Source organism: Limulus polyphemus, unplaced genomic scaffold, assembly GCF_000517525.1.
Source record: "Limulus polyphemus unplaced genomic scaffold, Limulus_polyphemus-2.1.2 Scaffold237, whole genome shotgun sequence".
In the NCBI taxonomy this organism is placed as follows: Eukaryota; Metazoa; Arthropoda; class Merostomata; order Xiphosura; family Limulidae; genus Limulus; species Limulus polyphemus.
Window position 1 is genome coordinate 338,731 of NW_013665847.1, and position 27,299 is coordinate 366,029.

Sequence of the window (27,299 nt, forward strand, 5' to 3'; positions counted from 1 at the left end):
TTGGCTCTAGGCGTCTTTACATTAGGCTTATTATACCAACACTCACTACACTTATAAGGTTTCACGCCCCCCTCACGGCCCCCTTGCATCCTGTCACTAAAATCGTAACAGACAGACAGTAATCGAACTATTCTATCTGGATAAATGCATTTTGGCTTTTATGATTCCTCATATTTCGAGAAATCAAGCGTGACGTGACGAAACACACACTGGCTTTTATATAGGTTAGTTAACTGCAATGTTTACGAAGATACTAACGTTGTTCTTAGCATACTGATTAAGAAATAATATTCAGTGTATGATTTTATGGTAGAGAAAAGCTTAAATACAGGAACCTTTTATTTTTCTAAGTTTTGAATTATATATTTTTTCCTCTTGTTACCAATGATATACAGTCACCCTTTTTCATAGACCTTTAATAACTCTGTCCACGAGAAGGATCCTTCCCACCTCAGCTTCTTCACGTGTCGAACTATATAGCCCTTAGGCTGTCATTGTCTCATGTCGAACTACATAGCCTGCAGGCTATCATTGTCTGATGTTCAGGTTTTTTTTTTTTGTTTTCACTCGGAATCTTGCTTTTACATTTATCTTGTGCATTATTAAGATTTTGATGATACTTTTCGATAGATATAATGTGGAAAGGATGGAAATCCTTTAATAAATGATGCAATAAAAAACCATCTCTAGGGATTGGTGAACATAACATAAAATAATTTTATTTCAGTTTCAACATAACCTTGCTGCAGAACTGGAAATTCGAATCCATAGGAAAACCTATTTGTTTAGATGTTTTCCATTTCCATTCCATTTTTTTTGAAAATGATCTATTTGAATTTATTTAACGTCCACATATTTTCTTTTCCTTAACTGGTTACACAAGCAGCGTTATTTATAAATGTAAAATCCCTTATGATATCAATTTATATGTTCATTTAACAGCTATAAAAAGCTTGAGCATATAAAAATATTTTGAAAAGAAAAAATGTTTGACCTTTTTCTAAATGCAACAAAGCTTTTAGCGTATTCGTTTTAGAATGTTTTTGAAGTTACTCATCATAAAAATAAAAATCCCCATACATTTTCGAAGATCGTTTTCTTAAATGATTGCTTTGAAGTACATCGTTTATTGAATATATTGTATTGTACAATTGGTCAGGTTTCACGTTAACTTTGAGAGATTATAATTTCTTTGAGATATATTTTTAAAGAAATCTTTCTGAAACGGTTCGCTGAAGAAACGTAACTTTCAACTCATTTTATGATGCACAATTTGCATCTTTATGACAGCGTTTCGCAAGAGGGCCATTTTTTCCATTTTTATAATGATTAAAATTTATCTAAGTCCCATTGACAACTAAGTTACGATCATTGTTTTGGATAAATTAATGATATTTTAGGATATGATGTTATAAATTTAATATAAAAAGATATTAGATAGAAGAGTCTTGGATAAAGACAAAAAAAAAAGGGTATCGATAGCCTTATTAAGTTTGATGTGTTTCCGTTTGCTTCAGTCACGAACCTGAAAGTCAGTTGAAATAAAAAGGATATGACGTATTATATTTCTCAGACGCCAGAACATTGAAGAGAAGTGAGTTGCCTGTCAATACCTGCAAAGAGTGCACAAAAAAATAAGCTTTCTCACACAAGTGATGATGTCCAATCTGGCTGTCTTGTTTACTTATGGTAAACAACAAACACGCAGAATACGTGAGCGCCTTCTTAATGCATCCACGTACAAGGAATTTACTTCATACAATACCAAGACTACCAGTTTTCAAGGTCATGTTAAAAACGTAAAATGCGAATGGGTGGACAATAAATAAAAAAACAACAACATTACTCTGTCTGACGACAAATTAAATACCATAAAAATGACATAATGTTCTTAATATTCTTTTCTTTAATGATAAGTGTTCTTTGTTTATGTTTTTCCATAGTTTGGTTTCGAAACTACCCAAGCATATTCAGTAAAAAAATTATGCTGTCATTTTAGTTATTTAATCTATCTTTCGGTTTTATCATCATGTAAAACTGGTCATCTGTGTTTTTGATTGTACGTTCGTTCAAACCTGATCATATGTCCGTTTGGTTTGTGATCGTCTCTTCTTTTCTATTATTCTAACTCACCATATACAATTTTTTTTTGTTTAGTTAAACAACCGAACCTAACTTGTCGCCAGTTTTTTAGGTTTTATAATGAATTCTTTTAAAGGTTAGAGGCGGTATTGAAAGGGGTGAAATGTGGCAACAAGCAAATATTTTTGTTACATGACGTAAAATTGTGTGCAACAGTTATTTACAAGTACATGCGTATGCTTTTTGTTTGTTTGTTTGTAATTAAGCACAAAGCTACACAATGGGCTATCTGTGCTCTGCCCACCATGTGTATCAAAACCCGGGTTCTAGCGTTGTAAGTCCGCAGACATACCGCTGTGCCACTGGGGGGGGGGGGGGCACATGCGTATGCAAACAGTATCTAACGTTAATTTAATCATACATAGATACTTGTTTGTTTGTAGTTACCACAAAGTTACACAACAGGCTATGTGTGCTGTGCCTCCCCACGGATATCGAAACCCGGTTTCTACAGTTATATGATAAAATGCTCCTCAGTGATTTAGTGGTAAGTGTGATGGCGTATAACACAAAAACCCGGGTTTTGATATCCGTGCTGAATACAGCACAGATAACCCATTGTGTATCTTTTTGCTTAATAACGAAGAAAAAAACAAACAATTTTAGCACAAGTGACATTTCGAACATTAGTTCCATACAGTTTACTTGTCACTGTGATGTAGGTATTAACTAATGAATGTTAAATGACTTAACGAATGATTATTAATATTCAGGAAAAAAAAATCAGGAAAACTATAGCTTGTAAAGCTGTTTGAATTTTCTTTGTATTTTTGCAAAATCATAATAACCATCAAACAATAAGTACAGACATGCCAGATAAAGAAACACCGGTTATATTATTTGATAGGTAAGCGTGTTTTTATTTCATTATTAGTTTTTACTTTCTTGTTCACAAACATTTGCAAGCGGGTGGATCGATAGATAGACAGACAGATAGACTTATTAAATTCTTTTTTCGCTAAAATATAAAAATAAATAACACGGTAGCTGAAGATATTCTTGTTATAACTTTAACATAGACAAACTGAATTTGGTGTATTGCCCAATAATACAGTACAGATTTTCCTATAATCAAACATTAATTTTGCACTGGGCTTCGATAGCATCAGGATTCTTCGCTTACATACTCAATCAGCTCTGTAATAGTACATTCAAGAATAAAACCAAAGCCAAATGTAGCGTTTTACTTATTTAACAGTACCATTTAATAGCACAATTTGCACGTTTAAAACGTCCCTCTTTTTTTTTAGTAGACAAGATTGTTATATCACTGAATACCCTCACTAGTTCGTCATAAGTATTACTTAAAAATTAACATGACATGGTGTGTTTGTTTTGAATTTTGCGCAAAGCTACTCGAAGGCTGACTTCGCTAGCCGTCCCTAAGTTAGCAAAGACAGACTAGAGAGAAGGCAGATAGTCAACAGCACCCATCACCAAATCTTAGGCTGCTCATTTTACCAACGAATAGTTGGATTGACCGTCACATTATAACGGTCCCGTGGTTAAAAGGGCGAACATGTTCGATGACGGGGATTCGAACCCGTGACCCACAGATTAGGAGTTCAGCTCCCTGACCATCAGGCCATGCCAGGCCAGTACCAAAATATTGAACAAAAAACTCGAAACGTTTGGCAAAACTTGTAGAAAGTTCTTTCTGACGAGTATGATGTACCAAAAAAATAATGTTATATATCCTAAAGAAATAATTTCAATACAAGTTATTGATTTGATCTTGTTTTATATGCACTAGCTAAAAGTCTATTTGTCTGTATCTATAACCTATCTATATTATGTCAAAAAAGAACAAAAAGGTAATGGAATCATACTTTCTGTATGTAATACAGCAGCTTTTAAATAATTTGATATTAGATCTTCCGTTATAACGTTACAAACTAATATTTTGCGCTGACATTTACCAACACTTAGAAATGCAGTTGAGCTGTAATGAGTATTTTATTTTTCATCTTCTTAAAGACGCTTTTCTATAGAAGAAATTTGTCACGAAACGTACACAATAATAATCAAAATTAATATCATTTATATTTGATTATGAAACAGTTTACATTTTAATCAATAATTGACAATACTGAATGTTATTATACTTCTCTAGTTGTTGTGGATCTGTTGTTGTTTTTATCTGTTGTACTCCTTTGACACTTAAGAAAAAATACATTTCGATGTATGTAGAACGGTTAGAACATATATACTGCCTTAGGGCACAATGGATAAGTCACTTTCCGAACACGCAAATGTAAGCTTCTGAACAATTTATTTGAAAGACTCGCATAAGTAATAGTTAAGAACCATTAAATAACTATCAACTAAAAGTTGGTAGAATATAAGAAGAAAAACAAAAAACTCGTGCAAAGAGAAAGGAGGCTTTTAGTTCGATTTTAATTTATCTTTACCGTCGCGAAAATGAAAAATTATCCTTAGACATGCCATTTCTTTGGACAGCAGGAGGTTTTATTTAACTACGTGTATACAAATGAAATGCTTTTAAAGTTTAGACTTTAAAAAAAAATCATTTCCTAAAGAATAATTACTCATTTACTTGTCCAAAACTTGAATGTCCTTTTGAGATCCAACTGTAAATGTCAAGATCACGAAACTTACAACTTAGTAACACATAAAAGCCTCCAAATGTGACATCCAAGTTACCACTAAAATCATATCGGAACCAAATAAATGTAGTTTCGAAATGTTAGAGTGAATTGAATAATTCACTCAAACAGTTGTATATTTTATCAATGGTGTAGGAACAGGAAAGGCTAAGTCCCTCTACAGATGGGTGAGCCTTTTCTTTTTTTTAATTATGGAAATATTTATTTGTTTGAAGTTAAGCACAAAGCTACATAATGGGCTACCTCTACTCTCCCAACTACGGGTATCGAAACCTGGTTTTTAGCGTTGTACGTCTACAGACATGCCACTGTGCCACTGGGGGTATTATGGAAATAAGTAATTCCTCTATCCCTCTAAAATCTGTTGTATATAGTAGCACTTCCAATCTTTAATGTGTGTTGTTGTTGTTTTTCATAACAAAACTGCATCGGGCTCTCTGCTGTGTCCAATGAGAGAATCCAACCCCCGATTTTTGCGTTGTAAATCCGTAGACTTACCACTGTTCCATAAGCTCATGAACAGTGAAACTGTTATAATACACATATACATGCACTAACGTTATTCCAAATCATCATGCCATATAGCTATTCTTTATTTTGGTACTCTGTGGAACAATTAACGAACAACTGAAAGTATTTATGTGAGTGAAACAATAATTTACAACAAAATAGTAAGTTTTGCTTATTTGTGTATTATTATCGGAAACTGGAAATTTAAGAAAAAATTTAAAAGACACGAACATTTGTCAGTCTTTTTCTTTTTTCTTGAACAATTTCTATTGGCTTTCTTCTGTGATTGTGTATCCTGGAAGACTTTCAGGGTGAATATCCCTTGAAGGTAAAAACAGCGTGTGACAGTCGTTACTAATCTCAATAAGTGACCACAGCTGAGGTGACCTTCACCAGGTCGATGAACCAAAAGCTAATGTCCAAGGTGCGCGAACCTTAACAGATGGAACTTTGTCAAGGTCAAAGATTACTAACTTATCAAGAAATAACAATTTGCAAAACATAATAAATACATCGGTGTTGTTTATATCGAAAATTAATTTTGAAAATGCCACCCCCCCAAAAAATAAAATAAAGCAAAAACGGTTGGCACAAGAACAGGGATATAGATCATTATAGCTGAACAAAGATTTCAATCAATTCAAAACTAAATTCTTAAGTTTGGTATTACGCCGGTGTTTTAGGAAGCTAAGACAACAACTATATTATTTTTGCAGCCTTTATAAAAAATGTGTTGTTACTCAAATACCCATTACTTAAATAATATATTGTTTTATTTAGTATAATACGTTTTCCTGGCTGAAAGAATGATTAATGAAGTACGGAGTCTTTTTGTTTACCTAATGGTAAAATCATAAGAATGTACGTTTATCCCAAACACCGCTCCTGCGTGCGTAAGAACAAAAGAATTAGTAGTTGTAAATGTCTGGTTCTACTGTGAACACAAAGATTAAACTATCAACAAATGTTTAGGCCCGAATGTTTTTTGTATATTCTAGTAATTCACGGGGGTTATTCTATATTAAGTACATTGTGTAAACATTCTATGGCATAATACCTTTAGATCAGTTTTCGATGTTAAACATTAATTTAGTTTTAAAGCAGTTTGAGCCCAAAAACCTGACTGGATGTGTTAATTAAGGAAATTCAACAGTAGCATAAACAATGAACCCCCGTCAGAGTGTGATTTACTAGCCTGCGGTTTACTGTGTGGTATAGTTAGACGCTCAAGCGTTAAGCGATTGCTTCCCTTGCCACGCGATCCTATAATTCTGTAAACGGTCGGTCGGTTGAATTATAGCGACACACACAGACATGCAACGCAACAGTAATTTCAAGTTATGAATGTGAAGAGAGGGACCACGTTATACAAAAACTCAACATTATCTTACTGATTAAAGTTCCGTAATATCACTACGATTTTAATTACCCTTTAATAGTTGCTTATTACTGAATGTTGGCGGTTAAAGCAGTAATAAAGTGGTACTTTATAATAGGCCGTCGCATAGTAGAATGTCATCTCACAAATGTGAATTATTATATTTTTATATGCTATATAACTTAATTATTCGTTTGTTTGTCGACTTTCGTTCGAAGCTACTCGAGGGCTATCTACATTAGCCGCTACCAATTTACAAGTGATATACTAGAGAAAATACATCATCCACAGCCATCTCTTGGGTTACTCCTTCACCAATGAAAAGTGGGATTGGTCGTTACATTTTAGCATCCCACGGCTGAAAGAACGAGTAGGTTCACGACGGGATTCGAACCCACGACCATCAGGTTACAGGTTGAATACCATAACCATCAACCTATGCCAGGCCTGTATATATAAATATATGTATTATATGTCCAAAAAATTGTCATTACATTTTCAACAAAATAGGCCATTTTTATTAAACGAAAATTTCGCCAACAGTCAAGCAGCTTACAACACGTTAATAATGCTTGGAGACGGCTTGAATGGGAAATGAAGAAAAACATTAATATTAAAGTTTCAATTCATTACCCATTCAAGCAGTCTCCAAGTATTATTAATCTCAAAGTGGGTTCCTCGTCATCGAATTTACAACAGGTTAAGTATGATGAAACTTTTTCGTTAAGTTGGATTACTATTATATTATTTTTTCAATAAAGATTAGTTTTTTTTTAGATCTTTACAACTTTAGTTTCATGTTTTATTAGATTTATTAATTTGAAAGGTGTCGTGCTTTACTTTCATCAGTTTCTTTATTTCGTCGCTATGAATGAAACTAAGCAACTGGCTATCTGTCCATCGGAGGAATTGAACTCTGGTATTTAATGTTATAAGCCACTGGGAAGCACATACTTTAGTGTCACTGTTATTGTGGTTTTTGTTTGTTTTATTAACCGTTTAACTTCGAATGACTAATTTTGATATTTACAGTAAATCAAACACTAAATTATTAGTGTTTTATTTTTTCAATTAATAATATAAAGTGACCATAATGTACCCCTTTTCAAAAACAACTGATCTCTGAAAATATTTGCATTCAGTTGCTTTACCAGATGTTCATAATGTATAAACTAAGAAGTTTTTAATTTTGTCGTATCATGGCATACACACACACACATACACACAATTGCTATTTTGGACACCAGATGGGCAAGAGACAGTTAGTTGTTTATGTGTGTGTTTGTTTTTAAGCGGGGAGAGGGGCAGGAAAGGCAAAGAGATCCCGCTGCGTGTCTCTAAACAATATGATATAAATCATTAAATTATACTTCCTGATGTAATATCCATATCTTAATGAAGGGTTTTCCCGTATATATTGACTGCATGCAAGTACTTTACACAGGTGAGTAGTCTATATAAACTATTTATAGCAGTGTGTTAGAATATCAGTCCAAACACTCCAATGAACTGTAAAGAACCATCAGCAAAGAGATGTAATATCACTGTAAGCTATATAAAAATCGCTCTTATACTTTCGCTGTTAGATTAAAATTAAAACCTTTTTTTTTTACGCGTGAAGAAAAAAAAAAAGAAAAAGAAATGCATTCACATTAAATATGGTAATTAATGACAAAATATTTTCACTATACACCTAAAGCTGATCAAGTTGGACCACCTATTTAGCTTATGTACATATTTCACGAACTACAGCTGTCTAGCTGCTAAAGGGTGGATGTTTATTTTATGTGATGTAACCTGGATCAGATGATAGACCGAAACGTGGTGTATCTATAAATTCCAGATGTATAGTTATTCAAAATAACATTATTTATGTAAACTAAATGTTTACAATATATGTGTATCTTTATAGTTTCACTTTATTAACAGTTAGAACTTTAAATTAATTACTTCTTGACAGGTACGTCACAAAATCTGAATGCGAAAAATCCACTTTACTTCAAATCATTTCATTTCGAATTCAATCGCATCATCCCAACGCCTTACTTTTGATACAGAAAAGTCTTGAAAAGTCGGTGCACCGGTCACAAATGTCTACCAAATTCCCCACATTAGAGATATAGCGTGAACTTGGTGTCTAGACTGCAGTATGGTCAATTTTTTACCGCTTATAATCTATAAGCTGAAGTGCCACACACGTGTGTTAAATAAACACACGTGGAAAGCCGTGAATCTCTAAAACCCTTACCAATCCCCTCCATTATCCTCAGCAAACAAATAAATTAAGTTGCACCACGTGTAGGTTTTTTAATTATTTATCTATGTGGAGGCGCGTATACTCTCAGACATTCCTTTGTCAGTATGGATAAAACAATGTCAATGAAGCCTAAGCTGTTGTGAATGTAGTCGCCACGAGACAAGCACGTGTGCTGCACGAGACAGACTTTGAGATTACATAAATCTCAGCTGGTAGTTAAGCAAACAATAGTTTTTGAGGTCAAATTTAATGCCCAAATGCTCAGGTGGTTTTTCAGCTTGAATTTTCCCAGTTCAACAAACGAAAGGACGAAACGATATGGAAACGTGAAATCGCGGAGCCAAAATATTTCTAAAATGAAATTATTAGCAAAATTTACTTGACAGGAAGATGGATGTTAAAAAGAACAAGGTTACGGTCTGAAGAAGAATGAAAGCAAATGAGTTTCCATTTATTAATTCCAGAAGCCTCTCTTAAAGAAATTGTCTCATTGTCTTTATTCCGTTCTGATTGATTGAAAACAACTATTTTTTTTATATCTGGATCCATAGAATGAACAGTAGTTTGAAAGTGAGATGAGGTAGAATTACCCATCCACATAGACAGCAAATTTAAAGCTGAAAGTTAAGTTACAAGCTTACCGTTTTAAGAGAAGAAAGTAAACCAAATTATAATGGTTAAGAGTCATCTCAGTTACTCAGTTCTCTCCAATCTTCAAATGCACTTTATCCTCATCTCTAAATCTTAGTTTTAGTTAATTCAGACGTTAAATATATTTTATTTGTGAGATTTGTGAATAGATGCAATCACATAAGTTGTTGATATTCACGTTAGACGGATACTCATTTTCAGATACCTCAACAACCAAGACAGGCGTTACAGATCCCTACTCTGTAACTTGTGATTTGGTTTGTTATGAATTTCGCGAAAAGCTACACGAGGGCTATCTGTGCTAGCCTAATTTAGAAGTGAAAAACTAGAGAGAAGACAGCTAGTCATCATCACCCACCACCAACTCTTGGGCTATTCTTTTACCAACGAATAGTGGAATTGACCGTCACATTATAACGCCCCCACGGCTGAAAGGGCGAGCATGTTTTGGCGGGACGGGGATGCGAACCCGCGACCCGCAGATTATGAATCGAGCACCCTAACCACCTGGCCATGCTAGGCCCTATAATGTTCTGGTTATAAAATGTTTTTCCTGTTCGAATAATACGAATTCCTTTTTGTCTTGTAGCTTGATAATTATGCATATAACACGCTTAATATTAAAGTAAACACATCAGTTTTCTTGTATTAAAATTTGAAAGAAAGAGAAATGCTTTGGGTAGTTTTAAAATAAATTCAACTAGTCATTTCAGAATCAAACTGCGTCGCACAGGTGAAACTAACAATAATAATTAAGGTTCATACTAAAGAATATAAATTGTCAAAATATATCCCAATAAGAAGTAAGCCATACAAAGCCTTACGTCTGAAATGAAAACAAAAACAATTAAAGGCAGATATGTGTGTTCCATCCTGTAATAACCCACATCTAAGAACTACAAGGTAGTTTTGGGCACTCCATTTCTTTTTCTGTGTAGTTTTTGTCCCATAGTTTATATTTGTTGTGTCCTATTATATAATCGACGCCATTTGTTTTAGCCTAGTTATGTTATTAATAAAAAGTTATGTTTTTTGGTCAACCTCTTTCATTATTTACATATTTAGATTTTAAAAAACTTACTTTTCCATAGAAGGAATCTAAAATCTTTACTCGTTCGTATCATTATCTAATTGTACACTATTATGACACTATTTTCTATAAGATCAGGCAACTTGTTATTACCATCTACATCCCTATATTAATTCATTTTGTGTTTAAATTTGTTTGTCTAACCGCGATCTTCTCCAATAGTTTTAAGGTTAGCAGGTCCAAATTTGGAGGACAAACTCGAGGTGGCCCGGGAGGAAGGGGTCCTATTCTATATGGTGTAGCCCTCTTACTAAGGGAGCACAATGAGGAATAAAACACGGCATGATAGAGTGTGTTTTCTGGGTCGCTGAACCTAAATCTGGTTTCAGATTTTGTGTTCCTGAATTCCCTTAGGGATCCCAGGAGCACTACGTTTGAAACTGTGAGACTAAGCATGGAAACGTGTTCAGATACGGCCAGCGAGTGCCCTACGGATTTTTGTTCGGGTGTGGACCGCTATTGGAGTAGCTATAAGAGTAACTAGGGTTCATCGGTACGTTAAACTGCTGTGAATCACAAAGGGGTCTTTCAACCTTACAGTGGAGCGCGGGTATTTTATGCTAATACCAAAAATATGAATCAACACGTTATATATTTTTTATCACATACTCTTTCAGCCAGATTGCATATAAAAATAAGATTCATATCCTTATGTTAACTCCACATGAGGAGTTGTGTATTTACATAAATAAGTGTTCTTAATCGACTGGACGAAGTGTTAGAGTATTAGTAAGTGATACAATTGTTTACTATATTATCACATTGTACTATAGGTGTGTCTTACAATTGTTTTACTATGTATATGTGTTACTATTGTTTCACTAAATTACCACATTATGTTATTTGCATGCTAGGATTGTTTCATTAAATTACCACATTGTACTGTTTGTATGTTACGATTGTTTCATTAAATTACCACATTGTACTGTTTGTATGTTACGATTGTTTCATTAAATTACCACATTGTACTGTTTGTATGTTACGATTGTTTCATTAAATAACCACATTGTACTGTTTGTATGTTACGATTGTTTCATTATATTACCACATTGTACTGTTTGTATGTTACGGTTGTTTCACTAAATTACCACATTATACTATCTATATGTTACGATTGTTTCATTAAATTACCACATTGTACTGTTTGTATGTTACGATTGTTTCATTAAATTACCACATTGTACTATCTATATGTTACGATTGTTTCATTATATTACCACATTGTACTGTTTGTATGTTACGATTGTTTCATTAAATTACCACATTGTACTATCTGTATATTACGATTGATTCATTAAATTACCACATTGTACTATCTATATGTTACGATTGATTCATTAAATTACCACATTGTACTATCTATATGTTACGATTGTTTCATTATATTACCACATTGTACTATCTATATGTTACGATTGTTTCATTAAATTGCCACATTGTACTGTTCGTATGTTACGATTGTTTCACTAAACTACCACATTATGATATTTGTATCTTAGGATTGTTTCATTAAATTACCACATTGTACTGTTTGCATGTTACGATTGTTTCACTAAATTACCACATTATACTATCTATATGTTACGATTGTTTCATTAAATTACCACATTGTACTATCTATATGTTACGATTGTTTCATTATATTACCACATTGTACTGTTTGTATGTTACGGTTGTTTCACTAAATTACCACATTATACTATCTATATGTTACGATTGTTTCATTAAATTACCACATTGTACTGTTTGTATGTTACGATTGTTTCACTAAATTACCACATTATACTATCTCTATGTTACGATTGTTTCATTAAATTACCACATTGTGCTGTTTGTATGTTACGATTGTTTCGCTAAATTACCACATTATACTATCTATATGTTACGATTGTTTCATTAAATTACCACATTGTGCTGTTTGTATGTTACGATTGTTTCACTAAATTACCACATTATACTATCTGTATGTTACGACTGTTTCACAAACATAGTGTATGGCATTACAAATTGTTTGTTTTGTGAAAATTCTAAGAAATCAACTATGATGCATCTCTAAATCCGTAAAAATGCTCATATTTAACTTTACGGACATCAGAACATGAATGCTTTATGGTTGCCCAAACCATAAAGTAATATGCATTTGAAAACCTTAAATACATATCAAACTCTTTGTTTGCTGTCTTACACCTGTTTCAGTGTCTATGTTCACATTTTATGTCATAATAATATTAATTTTTACTTTTAGTAGAGAGAGATCAACTTTTAATAGAGGTCAAAGTGGAGATCGTTCCCTAGACTTGTTCCTGTAAAGAAACAGAATTCCTATGAATAATCAAATAAAGAGGCCAACATTCACGTGCGAATGCAACATGTCTCCGCCACGAAATCCAAACATGACCAATTTTGATACCAGAAAAATCGTGAAAACACATAAAAATAAAAAAACTGTTCATATCGCTGTTTGGAATCTTCAAGAGGGTATCTTTTTACCAAATGTAATTTGTCTGAAACACGGCGGAGTCTTTGTGGCATCTTAACCCCCTATAATTACTAAAAATGGGCATGTCCACTATTTTTGTTTATCAATGTGTAGGATCTGTAGAAAAGTATATTTGTACCAAATCTTATGTAATTGACCAAAACCCCAAAATTATCCTTTTTCTGTGAGCTCTGACCCCATGAAAAGACTTAAAATAGGTAAATCCATTTTTTTTTATATCAGTGTCTTAGGCGCATGAAACTTTATGTTTGTGCCAATGTTCAGTTTGATTGTTGTAAGTATGACTGCACAGGAGACCAAAATATACATATTTGAGTTGTTTGATCTTTGACCCCAAAAAATCCTTAAAGAGATCTAAATAAAAAAAAATTAAAAAGATGTTCTTGGCATATTGAACCAAGGTATAGCCTTAACAAGTTTCAAATCAATCCGTTGAGAAATGAAGGTATGACGATCGATTTAAAAATGTTTGTAAGAAGAAGAAGAAACAATATAAAAACAGTATGTCTTTCTGGGGACAGAATTATTTGTATTCTTCGAAGGTTTTTGGAGAATATGTTATGATTTTCACTAATGGTATAAAAATTGGGTGCGATCAATGAATGGATAGAAAACTAAACTGAGGTGCAGCGTCGTAAATTAGTTACAATTTTGATCTAATAATTAACTATTTTTGTTATGCTTTTTGTTACGTAATAAACAATTATTAGTTAAACAGTTAAATTTTAAATGATAAAATAATATTGATGCACATTTAGTAGTTTAAAAAAAAAGAACGGATGGGAAAGATAAAAAAATGATTAAATTTAACTCACGACAGCTGGAATTATAACCCTGAAATAAACAAATTGAGCAACCCTGTTGTTTACTATGTACAAACATTTAGGACATTATGTTTAATGCTATAGGTGGTTGGCAAACTGACCGTTATCAACTAGATGATTGTTTAACGGTATTGTGACCATATAAACTTAGCTATTGGAGCCTCCAAACATGTATGTTTCCTGCTATTAGTTTTAAAAACATTATTTCGAGTTAAGAGGAATGAAAGTAGCTTTGAAATTTCAAATAGGATCAATCATTATGGTCAACTTGCTCCACAAGAATCCTTTGCTTTTTATTAGTAATAGCAAGCCCAAGAAAAAATCTTGGTACTCATGCGTGTGGTAGATTTTATCAAATTACTATGACTGAGAGTCGTGTAGGTGTTGCACTGCAACCAGTAATGAAGTCTACGAATGAAGATTTCGGTAGTTTTTATTCCGGACGTTATTACCCATATCGTAGCTAATTTGGTTAAAATAGACTGTATATTTCCAGTAACTGCCTAATTGTAGAGTGCAGTCTTCCTTCAAGCTTCGTTTTACTTAGCCCAACATCATAAATCTTTCACTTTCCTCTTTATAATTGGTTAAGTGGTCGTGGCTCTTATGATGAATAACTAGCGAAGCTATTGCGTTTTCATTCAGTTTTATAATTTTATAATTTAATTTGGATATTTAGACATATTTAACACATTTACTTTATAAAACTAACACAACACAACTGCAAAAGACAGATATTTGTAAATAGTTTTAACACATGCACTGTCCGAAGCGAATTTTTAAACTGCTAATCCGTTAAAAAAAATAATAAAAAGAAAGAAAGTGATATTCTATTCTATTCAAGCATCTGGCCTTATTCGAATAGCTTTGTAGATAAGGTTCTATTCTTAGATTGTATAAAGATATAAAGTAAAAAACCCCGAAACTGGTCTGTTTAGTCGACATGAGAATGTGTGTTAGCCAAAAAGTACCACTCGTAGGTTAGAGAAAGTCTCATCAAGATCAAGGTTTTTTTCGTTTTTTTTTATGCCCTCTTTTAGACTGGTTTATTCAGGCATCTACGGAAAAGACCGCTACTGAGAAGCACAACGTTGATTGAACATAAGACTCGCAAAGCATGCTACAGAAAGCACGTGCACGTTTTTTTCCCTTCCTCTTCTCCTTGCTAAAAAATAGCTTCTTTTTATTAAGGAGAATGGCGCAATCCTTTTCTTTGCCATTACGGCAGATGTGATCGATCGTAAATGAATGCACGGAAAGCTTGAAAAAGTATCATGGAAAAATTATTATTTGTTACGACCCTATCGGTGGTAATTCTCAAAGATGATTGATATATATTTTCATGTATTTTCCTCGTGCGTATCTTATAAATCTTAATGCATTGTAGATTAGTCAGTACACACACACACATATATATATATTAACTAATTTTTACACTTCTAGAGATAACTTCGTTTTCTATAGCATTATACATTTTCATAAATATGTGTTATTCTTAAATTGCTTTGATTTATGTAGTTAGTTTGTTTCTGATTAGAAGTTATCCGTAAATTATGTTAAATATGATTGAGGGTTAAATTATCAAGACATCTACGAAAACTAATCACATTCAAAACATTCCCGAATAACATATTTAAGGAGGTGAAGGATTGTAAGGATACTGAAGAGATGCCATAGGTTACATGTTTGTGAAGGTAAAAGAACATGGTGATATTCAGGTTATCTCCAACTGATATTTATATGAAGGTGTAGGATTTTATTTCTCCAAATGAATCGTTTTTAAAGGTTCGTAAACTTAAAATTATGAAGGTTCCTCATACATGGTAAGTTTTGGATGTGAAGAAACTAATAATATATAATGCATATTTTTTTCTCTTGAAACTTAAAAATACTTCACACATTCCTCCACCGTACCCAGTGGCTCAACGGTAAGCAGGAAGAGTTATAACGCTAAAAACCGGGTTCTGATACCCGTGGTGGGTACAGCACAGATAGCCCATTGTGTAGCTTTGTGCTTAACAACAACAAAACCAGTGATTCAACAGTAAGTCTACAGGCTTACAATGTTAAAAATCGGGTTTCGATGCCCGTTGTTGTCATAGCACACATAGCCCATTTTGTAGCTTTGCACTTAACAACAACGAGCCAAACCACAAAATATTTAATATTGAAGCTATCCCGTTTGTTCCAAAGTTCTCTCCTTCACTCTGAAATATATATCTTTGGGAATACCTCGAATGTCACCCAGATTCCTAGTCTTCTGCTCCTTTCAACATATGTCATCCGTAGGAAATAAATAGAATACACTGAAGTTAAGTCAAATTCAAAACCAGGCTAATATTTATCAACTGAGGTTAACCTACTTAATCCCAACCTTACTAACTTTGTCACAGATGCTACCAGAGGAAATCTTGTACATATTTTTGTTCTTTCATCCTCAATACCTGGAGAAGCCTTGATTAACCCCGACGTTCACAAAAAATAAGTAGGCGATACTTTCAATGTTTTTAGACTTTTAACACATTGGGGGTATTTATTATCTTTAACATTGCTTCTTCTCACTGATTGAAGAATGTTAGTTTGTGGGTCATATTTCGGGTGTGAATGAAATTATAGATACTAAAGGTATATCCACCAGATGACAAAACTTTGAAAGTGAACACACTTCTAGTGATATTCAGAATATCTTTCAAACGATATGTTTGCGAATTCCCTATGACAAAAAAGAAAAGCATATGATAAAATCTGTCAGTGGAGTTTTTTGTTCATTTTGGGATTATACCACTTTTAGCTACAAGAATTACAGAACAAAGAACTGAAGATATTGGAAAATTAGCTATGTAAAGATTTTCAGCGTTAAGGGACAGGAAGACGCTGTAAATTCATCTTTTTATGGGTTAAATTTACGTGCTGTGAATCAAAGTTTCCAAAACAAATTATTCAATCGACAACTTCTCTAAAACAGCAGCTTCCGGCAGAGCACAGATTGTTTATCTAATGCACAATGCTGATAAGGAAGTGTCATACAAATGGTTCAATATAATTGTGTAGGTTAAACATAGACGTTAGAAAGAAAATTCTAAAAGTATAGTTTCTTGAGATGATTTTATAATTAGGCTTTTAAATCCAAATAACGGAAAATAAGTGGGTGATTAAGCTGATCCTATTGGCTAAAAACAAAAATACCTTAACTTTCTCAGAAGTTTTATATAATTGTTATTAGCGTAACACCCAAATTGCCGTTCTTCTTCTTGTATTACATAATTTGTTCTGAAAATTTATGGCGGGAAGTCTGTTGGTGGTCTTAATTAGCCTTATAGTATTATCTCACGAAGCTTCAACCTGAACGTGATACACGCTATATAACGGAATCATGTTCCGTACTTATTTTCTTTATTACATTTCTGTAGATAAATCTACAACCCCTAATTAATGAAATTAACAAAGAAATGGGAGGGAAGCACCTCAAGTAATTCACGTGACTGGATTTCAAATATCAGAAATCTTACGAGTACTTTCAACTAACTGCTACAGGTACAAGTTGGCATTGTGGGTGTGGACATTATAACTGAGACTGGTGATAAGTCAAACATGTTATCAGCTGAGTTTCTTATCTTCTCTGATCTAATAAACAATGAAGATTGATAATACCAACTTTTGTCAAAAACATCTTTCTAAGAAATTAGTATTATATCATCAGAACTCAGACTGGAATCATACAAACATAGAAATTGTGTTTTCGATACATTTCGGCGTAATAGTAGAGGGACTGGGATTAGGAATATCATAGCAAAGGATTCTATGCAATTATGGAACATAACAGGATTAAAATATCAATGCAAACGAATTATTGAAAATCATTGACAAGGAATGAGAGGTTCGCTTGGCTGAACTGTTGTAGTTTTTCAGAAATTGTTTGTTTGCTTGTTTGAAGATAAGCACAAAGCTACACAATGGGCTATCTGTACTCTGCCCACCACGGGTATTGAAACCCGGTTTCTAGCGTTGTAAATCTGCAGACATACCGCTGTGCCACTGGGGGGGGGGGGCTTTTCAGAAATATCACAATGTATAAGGTAAAAATTTTACTCGTGTCTGCAAAATAATTGAGCGTCTTACTTTAAATGATATAAAACAGAAATTGTGGATTATACACTAACTTTCAGTCTCTTTTCTTGTTATATTTTCTATACAAATTACTTTATTTTATCGGATACATATGCTGAAAAAATCAAATTTGGGATGTATACCATATTAATTTACCACTTTAGATTTTTCTTTTCAGTTCAACAAAAACACCCGCAATTTTACAGGATAATGGGTAAATACACCCTCAAACATTAGCATGATTTGACTGATAATTGTGACGTAAAAATTATGCTAAACTACATTTTGCAAGACTAATATGATTGTAATATAAATCAAGCTCACACATTCTCCCAATACTAAATATGTCATTTTTGAAAGATCTTAGCAGTTACAAACCTATCAATATCAAAGAACCTGAACTGTTTCAGAGAAACGCCATAAAGTTTTACATGGAGGTGAAGTATGTGCAAACATTACAGAATAATTATGAATAGAAATAATCCCAGTTTATAAACATGAAAAAGGCAAAAATATTCTTGCTAAAACATTTGTATATAAACCAAACTTATCCATTTTTATAACCATTTTCCAACATACACCTTAGCCTTTTTCGTGAACAAAAGCAAATACGTTCATTTAGGGTTAACTAAACACATGTAAGGGACTAACATGCGTAGAAAAAACAACAAAGCGACTATATCACGTGATTATATAAACTGGTAATTATTCACGAAGATGTAAACAAAACAACAACAACCAGAATGTAGTACAATTAAAATGTTTTATTGTTAGAATACAGCACAAAATGGATTGTTCATTTTTTGGTAATTTGTCTTTACAAATTTTAGGCGACTGAGTAATTGAGTTTCACCTTCCTTTCACGGCCTACAATCATGTTGACAAATGATTAGGTCTGTGGATGGTGTATCATTTATATATATGTTTAACCCCCAGTAACTAAAAGATACGAGACAGATAATTCGCGGTGTTATATTCTGAGTCGGTACTTACGGACGTACCTTACCGTGGCCATTTAAAACAACTGGAAAAGCTTCTTAGTTTATTACAATAATCACGACATTAGAACTTTAACTACAAACTACTTCTGCACGCTGAACCATTTCTCGTTTCTCACGTCTAGCCCTTGAAAACAGATTTGATCCCAATGTCTCACTTTGGCCTAGGGTGGATGGACGCGTTTTCTGGACTTCTGTAGCCATATAACATTCACGATGTCGTAATTTAAAAGTGAATTTACGGGTCTTTATGGAATAGTACTCTGTATTTGTTTCGAAACTGTGTTCAAGCAGTGCTCGAACTCTCAGTCTATTTTATGCATTTTTGGAAATGAGAATAAGAGGAGGAACCTTTGCTGATTAAAATAATTTAAGGTTTAGGTGGCAGGAACCATATATTAGTTATCATATTATTAAACATGAAGTCATATTTTATTTTTCGCGTCACTCAACCTTTGCATAGCCAGGTGGTTAAGGCGCTCGAATCGCAATCTGAGGGTCGAAGGTTCGAATCCCCGTCACACCAAACATGCTTGCCCTTTCAGCCGTGGGGGCTTTATAATGTTGCGGTCAATCCCACTATTCGTTGGTAAAAGAGTAGCCTAAGAGTTGGCGGTGGGGCTGATGACTAGCTGCCTTCCATCTAGTCTTACACTGCTAAATTAGGAACGGCTAGCGCAGATAGCCCTCGTGTAGCTTTGCGCGAAATTCAAAAACAAAATTGATAGCATTACAAGTCATAAAAGTCGCGTTAGTTTAAGTCTAGTTGCATTCCTGTATCAAATATACATAACAACTCTTAAAATAAAAATCAGTGTTATTTGATAAATTTAATAACATAAAAACATATTTTGCAACTATAACCACTATTCAAATTTCAATTTGAAAAGCAGAACAAACTCCCGAAAGTTGATAAAATAAATTTTATTTATCATTAATTGCCTTGTGTAATAAGAGTGGCGCCCTCTGTTGACATAACGTATAAGTGAAGTGTGTGGCGTTTTAAGAAAAAACAAAAAACAACGTTTAACAGTAGCAGGACTCTTGAAGAACTCAAAATTCAAACGAATAATGACAAAATAATAGTATGATATTCTTATTGTTTATCTATGGTGTTCTCTTTTAAAGTTTGAAATAACTTTCACAAGGGTTACAAAATAAACCACTAAACAGTTTCTTGTATTCAGATGACGAAATACTAGAAATAATAGTTTTCTAAACTTATGTTTATGTACAAGTTATCTCATCATTCTTTGTTGCTGTTGGTTTTTTTTTTCTGTTCCACGTTTTTATGTTGAACACACAACAACTACAGATAAATAGATAGCATTATGGAATGGGTGGCAGAATCCACTCGCCATCTTAGGGTATAAGGGACTCCTCACTCACAGTAATGTTTCATTTATTTTTCCACCCAAATGAGATACACACCTATACATGTGATATAAAACACCTTCACATAATCCCTGTGAATAAAGAAAGTATCAGTATATTTCTTATATTAGTTTTCACTAGTTGTTTTCTGGATAAAATACGACGTTGAATTTCATTTATCAGTTCCTATCTCCAACTAACATTGTCTGTCTTAAGTTTATAAATAAATGTATAATACATGCTAAAACACTCAACAACAATAAGTTAGATTTGGGGGAGATTACTCACGGAAATAAATTCATATTTATTTAGAATCTGGTTTTCCAGTATCTAAGATGGAACAGCTAAAAGTCACTTCTTATACAGCCTATTATGGTAATATAGGTTGCAATTGAACATAAAAATAGGGGACGCTCAAGTGAATCTGTTCATGCATTTGATGAGCCACATGTAGAATAATGAGAAAAAAAATCATTCTTATACCTAAGCTCTTAGCAATAACTGCACAATAAGAAGAATGTCCAAAGTCAATAAATATTAAATAAAAACTGATCCTAAACAAAAAATGAAATAAAAATGCTAATTACTTATTCATTCATGGCAATTGGATTTAATGATAAACCCGAGTTATTAATTAAAATACACATCATTGTACAGCATTCGGATATAGTATTACTTCTTCTCACTAGACGGCAGCAGTATAAAGTTTCTTTACCAGTCAAGGTCTAATAATTTTGTGATAAACTTTTTTTTATGTTCATGGATATGTGTATTTATGTGCCTTTCTATTTGCTTATTCATTTATTTTGCGCCATATCTGTTACAGAGGTCAAATGGAATGTACCGCCAGAACTGTTTGTCCGTCCACTGTTTGGTATCATTCTACCATTTCGTTTTCTGTCGTCATTTTACTCTCTGTATTACCCTTTTCCTACTGCCCCCCAGTGGCACAGCGGTATGTCTGCGTACTTACAACACTAGAAACCGGGTTTCGATACCCGTGGTGGGCAGAGCACAAATAGCCCATTGTATAACTTTGTGTTTAATTTCAAATAAACAAACAAACCAAGAGGGGTATGTACCTGAAAACAAATACTATTAGAACACTCACCCGTTGTAACTGATTACGTGTGCGATGTTTGGTCCCGATGTCTTGTGAATGGATGTTTGAACACAGTTTTAAGCATGATAAAAGGGAGATCCCTTAGGGGCAGGAACACAAAATCTGATATCGGATTCGGGTTAAGCTATATAGACAAGGGCATATCTAGCACCACCTCGAGTACATCTACCAAATTTGGACTAGAAAGCTCTGAAACTGTGGGAAGAATTCGCGAACAAACTTACTGAATATTATGGTACAAGCTGGGAATTCATTCCCTCTTTAGGAAAGCTTTTGTATTACCAAAATGTTGTACTGCCTAAGAAATTATCATTTCTCTAATTAATATGTACTTCTCTAATTAAATATACTGTACAATCCCTAGACTTAGAATTTTCTATGACAATAATCTCGTATTATAAATACATTATTCATTCCGTGGCCCTCCCCAAATTTTATATAATGCTTTGTAATACATTTTTGTTCTTTTAACTGTACGTACTTTTATAACGTAAATTAAGTAGCTAATTAAGTCATACTTCCCCTTAGACATCATAGATTTAGATTCTTTCAGAATAACCTTCATGAAATTTCTAATAAAATGATTTAAAGAAGACGTTTTAAATGATTCAACTTCATATCACTTTTTGTTATGTCTTCACAGGGAAACATATTATATTTCTATTGTTTCCTCTTTTTTTCCCACTTTCCTTCTTCCAAACATTTTTCAATCGACCGCCATTCCTTCATTTCTCGGCGGGTTAATTTGTAACTTGGTAAGGTTATACCTCTGTCCAATACGCTTAGACATTTGTTATTATTTTTGATTTAGGCCTTTTTAAGGATTTTATGGGATCAAAAAGTAAAAAATCTCAAAAATGTATATTTTGAGCTCCTGTGCGGTCATATTTACAGCAATCAAGGTGAAAATTGACACAAATATAAATTTTTAAGCCTTCAACACATTGACATACAAAAAAGTTGGATTTACTTATTTTGAGTTTCTCTATAGGGGTCAGAGCTCACCAAAAAGCATAATTTTAGGTTTGGGGTCAATTACTCGGTCTTATATTGACTAATTTACATGGGATTTGGTACAAAGATACTTTTCTACAGGTCCCACACATTGACCAACAAAAATGGTGGACTATCTTATTTTTAATAATTATACGGGGTCAAGGTGCCACAAAAAGTATAATTTTAGAGTTTTTTAACAATTACTTCGCCGTATTTCGGCCAATTTACATGGGATTTGCTACACAGATACATTTTTACAGGTCCCAAAGAAAGATTTAGATAATTTTGGTACTTTTTTCTTTTGCTCAATTTCTCAACGAGGAAATCATAATTTAGGATTTCCGTGAACTATTCATGTGTTTTTCAACCAACGTATATGGAAATATGGTACTAAGATACCTTCTTGCAAGTCCCAAGCAGTGATATAGACAGTTTTTCGATTTTTTCTGGTGTCCAAATTATACATGTTGGGATTGCGTGGTGGAGACATTTTGCATTCGCCCGCGAATGTTGACCTCTTTAATTTAATATGATTAGATAATGTGCAAATATTTAAACAAATGTTAAAAACGCTTAAGGTATTAGCAGTTATGCAGAGGTTTAATATTAGCAGTTCTGTTAAGTACAAGTTCTAAGAATGTATTTTACATTATATTTATACTGTTATATTATTTATAACCTATGATATGGTGCGTCAGGGACCTGCTTGTTGCTCATACTACCCACTGTCTTTGTTGGTGGATTCTTTTAACGTAAAACTACACAATGGACTACCTGCGCTTTGTCCAACGCGGGGAATTGAACCCCGGAGTTTAACATTGTAAACTCGGAGACTGATCCCTGACCCACTGAGAGAGACTACTCAGTGGAAGTCATGACTCCAGATCATCTTTTAATCCAATAACATGATTTTCTGATGATATCTGTAAGTTAGATTTACCTTTCAGGATTGATGTTGTTTTTTCTATAGAATAAAATTCAACAGAACCAATTTACCTCCCTTTCATCGAACGGAAAGCTGGAATCTTTGCAAGACTCTAAAAATTACTATGATAATTCTCTGTATCTCATCTCAAACAGGTTTGATAACTAAGAAGAAAGCTCTTATCTGTCGATATGCATTACCCACTCAGCATCCAAAGAATGTCGTTTCACAATGAATTTTAATAATTTCATTTCTATACATAATCAGAAGTTTTCATTACTTCTTTGAGTAGAAATAGTAAGATAATTTACAATGTCTAGATTGATTAAAGATACATTAGCGAATATGTTTTATCTACTGTAGGTACTGAAAGTCAACGATATTTTTCAAAAAGAAAAAGTTTACCAGAAATCATTTTAAGATATTGAAAAGCTAGAGAGTCTCTGTGAAATAGTAGTTGAATATCTATTACCTTTATATGAAGTTATTCATTGCCAGCTGATATATAAATAGCTTATTGTTTAAAAACTTTATGCGGTGACAACAGAATGAAATTTTAAGCTAGTATTCGTTACCTGTGTTTTTAAGTTTTGCCCGCATTAAAAACCGAGGATACCTGCTAGTTAGAATGGCCAGATTGTAATTCCAAAGGTTCATGGTTTTTGTCCCGTTGCCCATACATTTGCTTCATACTTTGGAGCCGTGGGTACGCTATAAAAACGACAGTCAATTTCACTTATCGATCAAAGTATCCCAATATTTAGTGGGTGGTACTGTTGACTAGTTGCCCTCCCTCCGGCCCGACATGGCCAGGTGGTTAGGGCGCTCGACTCGCAATCTGAGGGTCGCGGGTTCGAATTCCCGTCCCACCAAACATGCTCGCTCTTTTAGCCGTGGGTCGTTATAATGTGACGATCAAGCCCACTATTCGTTGGTAAAAGAGTAGCCCAAGAGTTGGCGGTGGGTGATGTTGACTAGCTGTCTTCCCTCTAGTCTTACACTGCTAAATTAGGGACGGCTAGCGCAGATAGCCCTCGTGTAGCTTTGCGCGAAATTCAAAAACAAACAAAAAACAAACAAGCCCTCCCTCCAGTCTATCAGGTCAAAATTATGGACGTATAGTGGAGATAGCCCTTATGTAGGTTTGCACGAAATTCTGATATAAAACAAACAAAATGTATGTGTGATCCAAAAAATGAATATGAAGCCCAGTATATCATTCGATTCGTTTTTTGTCACTGGGCGTATGTTTGCTATTAGTTCAAGTTAATTTATATCCTTTAGTAACATGTAGGAGTTTCGAAACTTGTCACAAAATTATAAAGGTTTCCCCTCTTTAGGGCAGAACCCCACCCGATTTTTTCTACACAGGGTACAACATTTAATATTATTCATTGATTAAAGCGTATATATATACTTTTAAATGTATATACATAGCTACATTTTTTATTTTGTTTTGCACACGCAAACTTATCATCAACGTGTTGTATTCTATTAATCACAATTAAGCTTGATGTCTCAGGTACTTAACTCTTATTTAGCCGAAACCTGAATCAAATGTTAAAACTGTTTTACAGCAAGGGCATTATGTCAAATGGTTATGTTTTACAGCAAGGGCATTATGTCAAATGGTTATGTTTTACAGCAAGGGCATTATGTCAAATGGTTATGTTTTACAGCAAGGGCATTATGTCAAATGGTTACACTTAGTCGCATCTTAACATGCATTTTTATATGTACAGCCAACGATGTTAATTTGTTCATAATAGTATTTTATATACATATATTTCTTCTGCAAGCGTAATAATAAAGATTAGTATGGTTTTCTTTAACGAATATAAACAACTTAGAAAACAAAATGTCCTTATGGTCCCAACGTTTTGCATCAAAATTTCAAGTTGTACAACTTGTTTGTTTGTAGTTAACCACAAAGCTACACAATGGGCTACCTGTGCTCTGTCCACCACGGATATCGAAACCCGTTGTGCTATACCGCTGTGCCACTGCAGGACCAAATACAAACTTTCCACATGAGTTTGTAATTACATTTTTAGAGTGTAACATTTTGACCATAGTATTACTGCATGTAAGTCACAGTGCAAAACTATATTACTACCATACAACATATTTTAACTATAATATGCCTCGAATTATCATGCAAAAGTTGTAATTAGATCATTAACGTCTTATACTGGGAAATTACTTGATAGTATCAGGGAGCGCAGTAGCGATCCGTATGTAGTGATATGTTCGGTTAAAAAATGGCGGCCTGTACATTGCGTATGGACGTCAACGAAACCTAATCAAAGGGATAGAGATGAAAATTTCTTTACTGATAAAGTACAATACTGCCTCTAAAGTTCGGCTAACCTTCTTTGACGTCTAGAAAACTGGTTGTTAAAACATTGATTTTCTTATTTTTTCTTCTTCTCCGACAGCTATAACTCAGAAATTACAACGTGTCTACTTCCAGCCTGCATACCACAATACTTCGCTACACCCTAGGATGAGCCTTTCCTATCTAGAGCCCCAAGTCAACCACGATAGATTAGTTACAGCCCAAAATACATGCAATGGTACAGATTGTTTAATATTGCCCAATACGAATATCAATCAATAGATGGCGAGACCTGTAATGCAGAAACTAGTAAGAAAAAAATTATTCTAAAATTGTGAGATGTAGGAAGTGCAGATTTTTCCTCCCATCCGAAATGATCTCTATTTTCTGATCTTTTTTTCCGTCCCTACATCCTAACAATTTTATAATAAAATATCTTGCTATTAGTGTAATCAAATCATTAATATATTACACTGTGAAAATATTTGATAGTATTAACAGAGCATTTTCACCATGCACTATCCTGATAGTATTGTAATAATAAGATCATTGGTACGTCATACTGTAACAATCTTAATAGTATTAATAATGCACTTTCTTTTGCACTAACTTGTTGGTATTGCAACTACTTTATAAATAGAATACCGTGTAATAACTTAAGCAACCTTAATAAATACCTTTTAATCTTTTTTTCTATCTGCTTATCAAACCAGTGTGCTGAAGAAAGAATAATTCCCCATTATGAAACACTATAAATATATATTTACACAAAAATTCGTCCACAATGCTGTTCTAATGTTAAAATAATGAAATAACTGTTAATGCAAAGAAGAAGGAAACACAATCAGCAAATAGTTTGTTTAACGAGATTGGACTATGAATAAAATATGAAGGTGTGCATTAACTTGGAATAAATGTTTCTATTTTGTTCTGCTACTATCATTAACGGAGAATTCTCTAATAATAGGCCTTTTTAATAACAGTGTTCCACGTTGTTTCGTCTATTCAGATCTTAATTTTCAAACTGTTTCGTTCCATGGTAACATTCCTGATAACAAAATCATTCAGAAAGTAAAAGTTTTGCATATAAATATTTAATAGGAATATTTCCAACGTATGTACAAAAATTCGATCAGATTTCACAAGAGTACATCAGGGCGTAGCATGTCTGCAAGAAGACTCTTTACCGTTCTGTTGTGTCGTACTTAAACTTGCAATGCAGAATATTATTTGTATTCTAACTACATTTTCTAAAGAATGAACTTGTAATGCTCCTTAATGTCGATAGCGCCACTTTAATATAAATATTTCCATATATGTAGTGGAATCGAAACAACAACTTTAATTTTAACATCTAAAAGAAAATAATTGTGACACAACAATACTTAATCCTTAATATAACATCAATATAATTTAATACATAAAGTTGTTTATATCAATTCAATATATCCGTGTGATC

At 33.4% G+C, this 27,299-nt stretch overlaps 1 protein-coding gene across 1 annotated transcript in view; it reads left to right on the forward strand.

The window, feature by feature from the left end:
• LOC106478643 (macrophage mannose receptor 1-like) overlaps window positions 1-27,299 on the forward strand; it is a 165,205-nt gene that overhangs the window by 123,125 nt on the left and 14,781 nt on the right. The gene's annotated exons all lie outside the window — the stretch shown is intronic.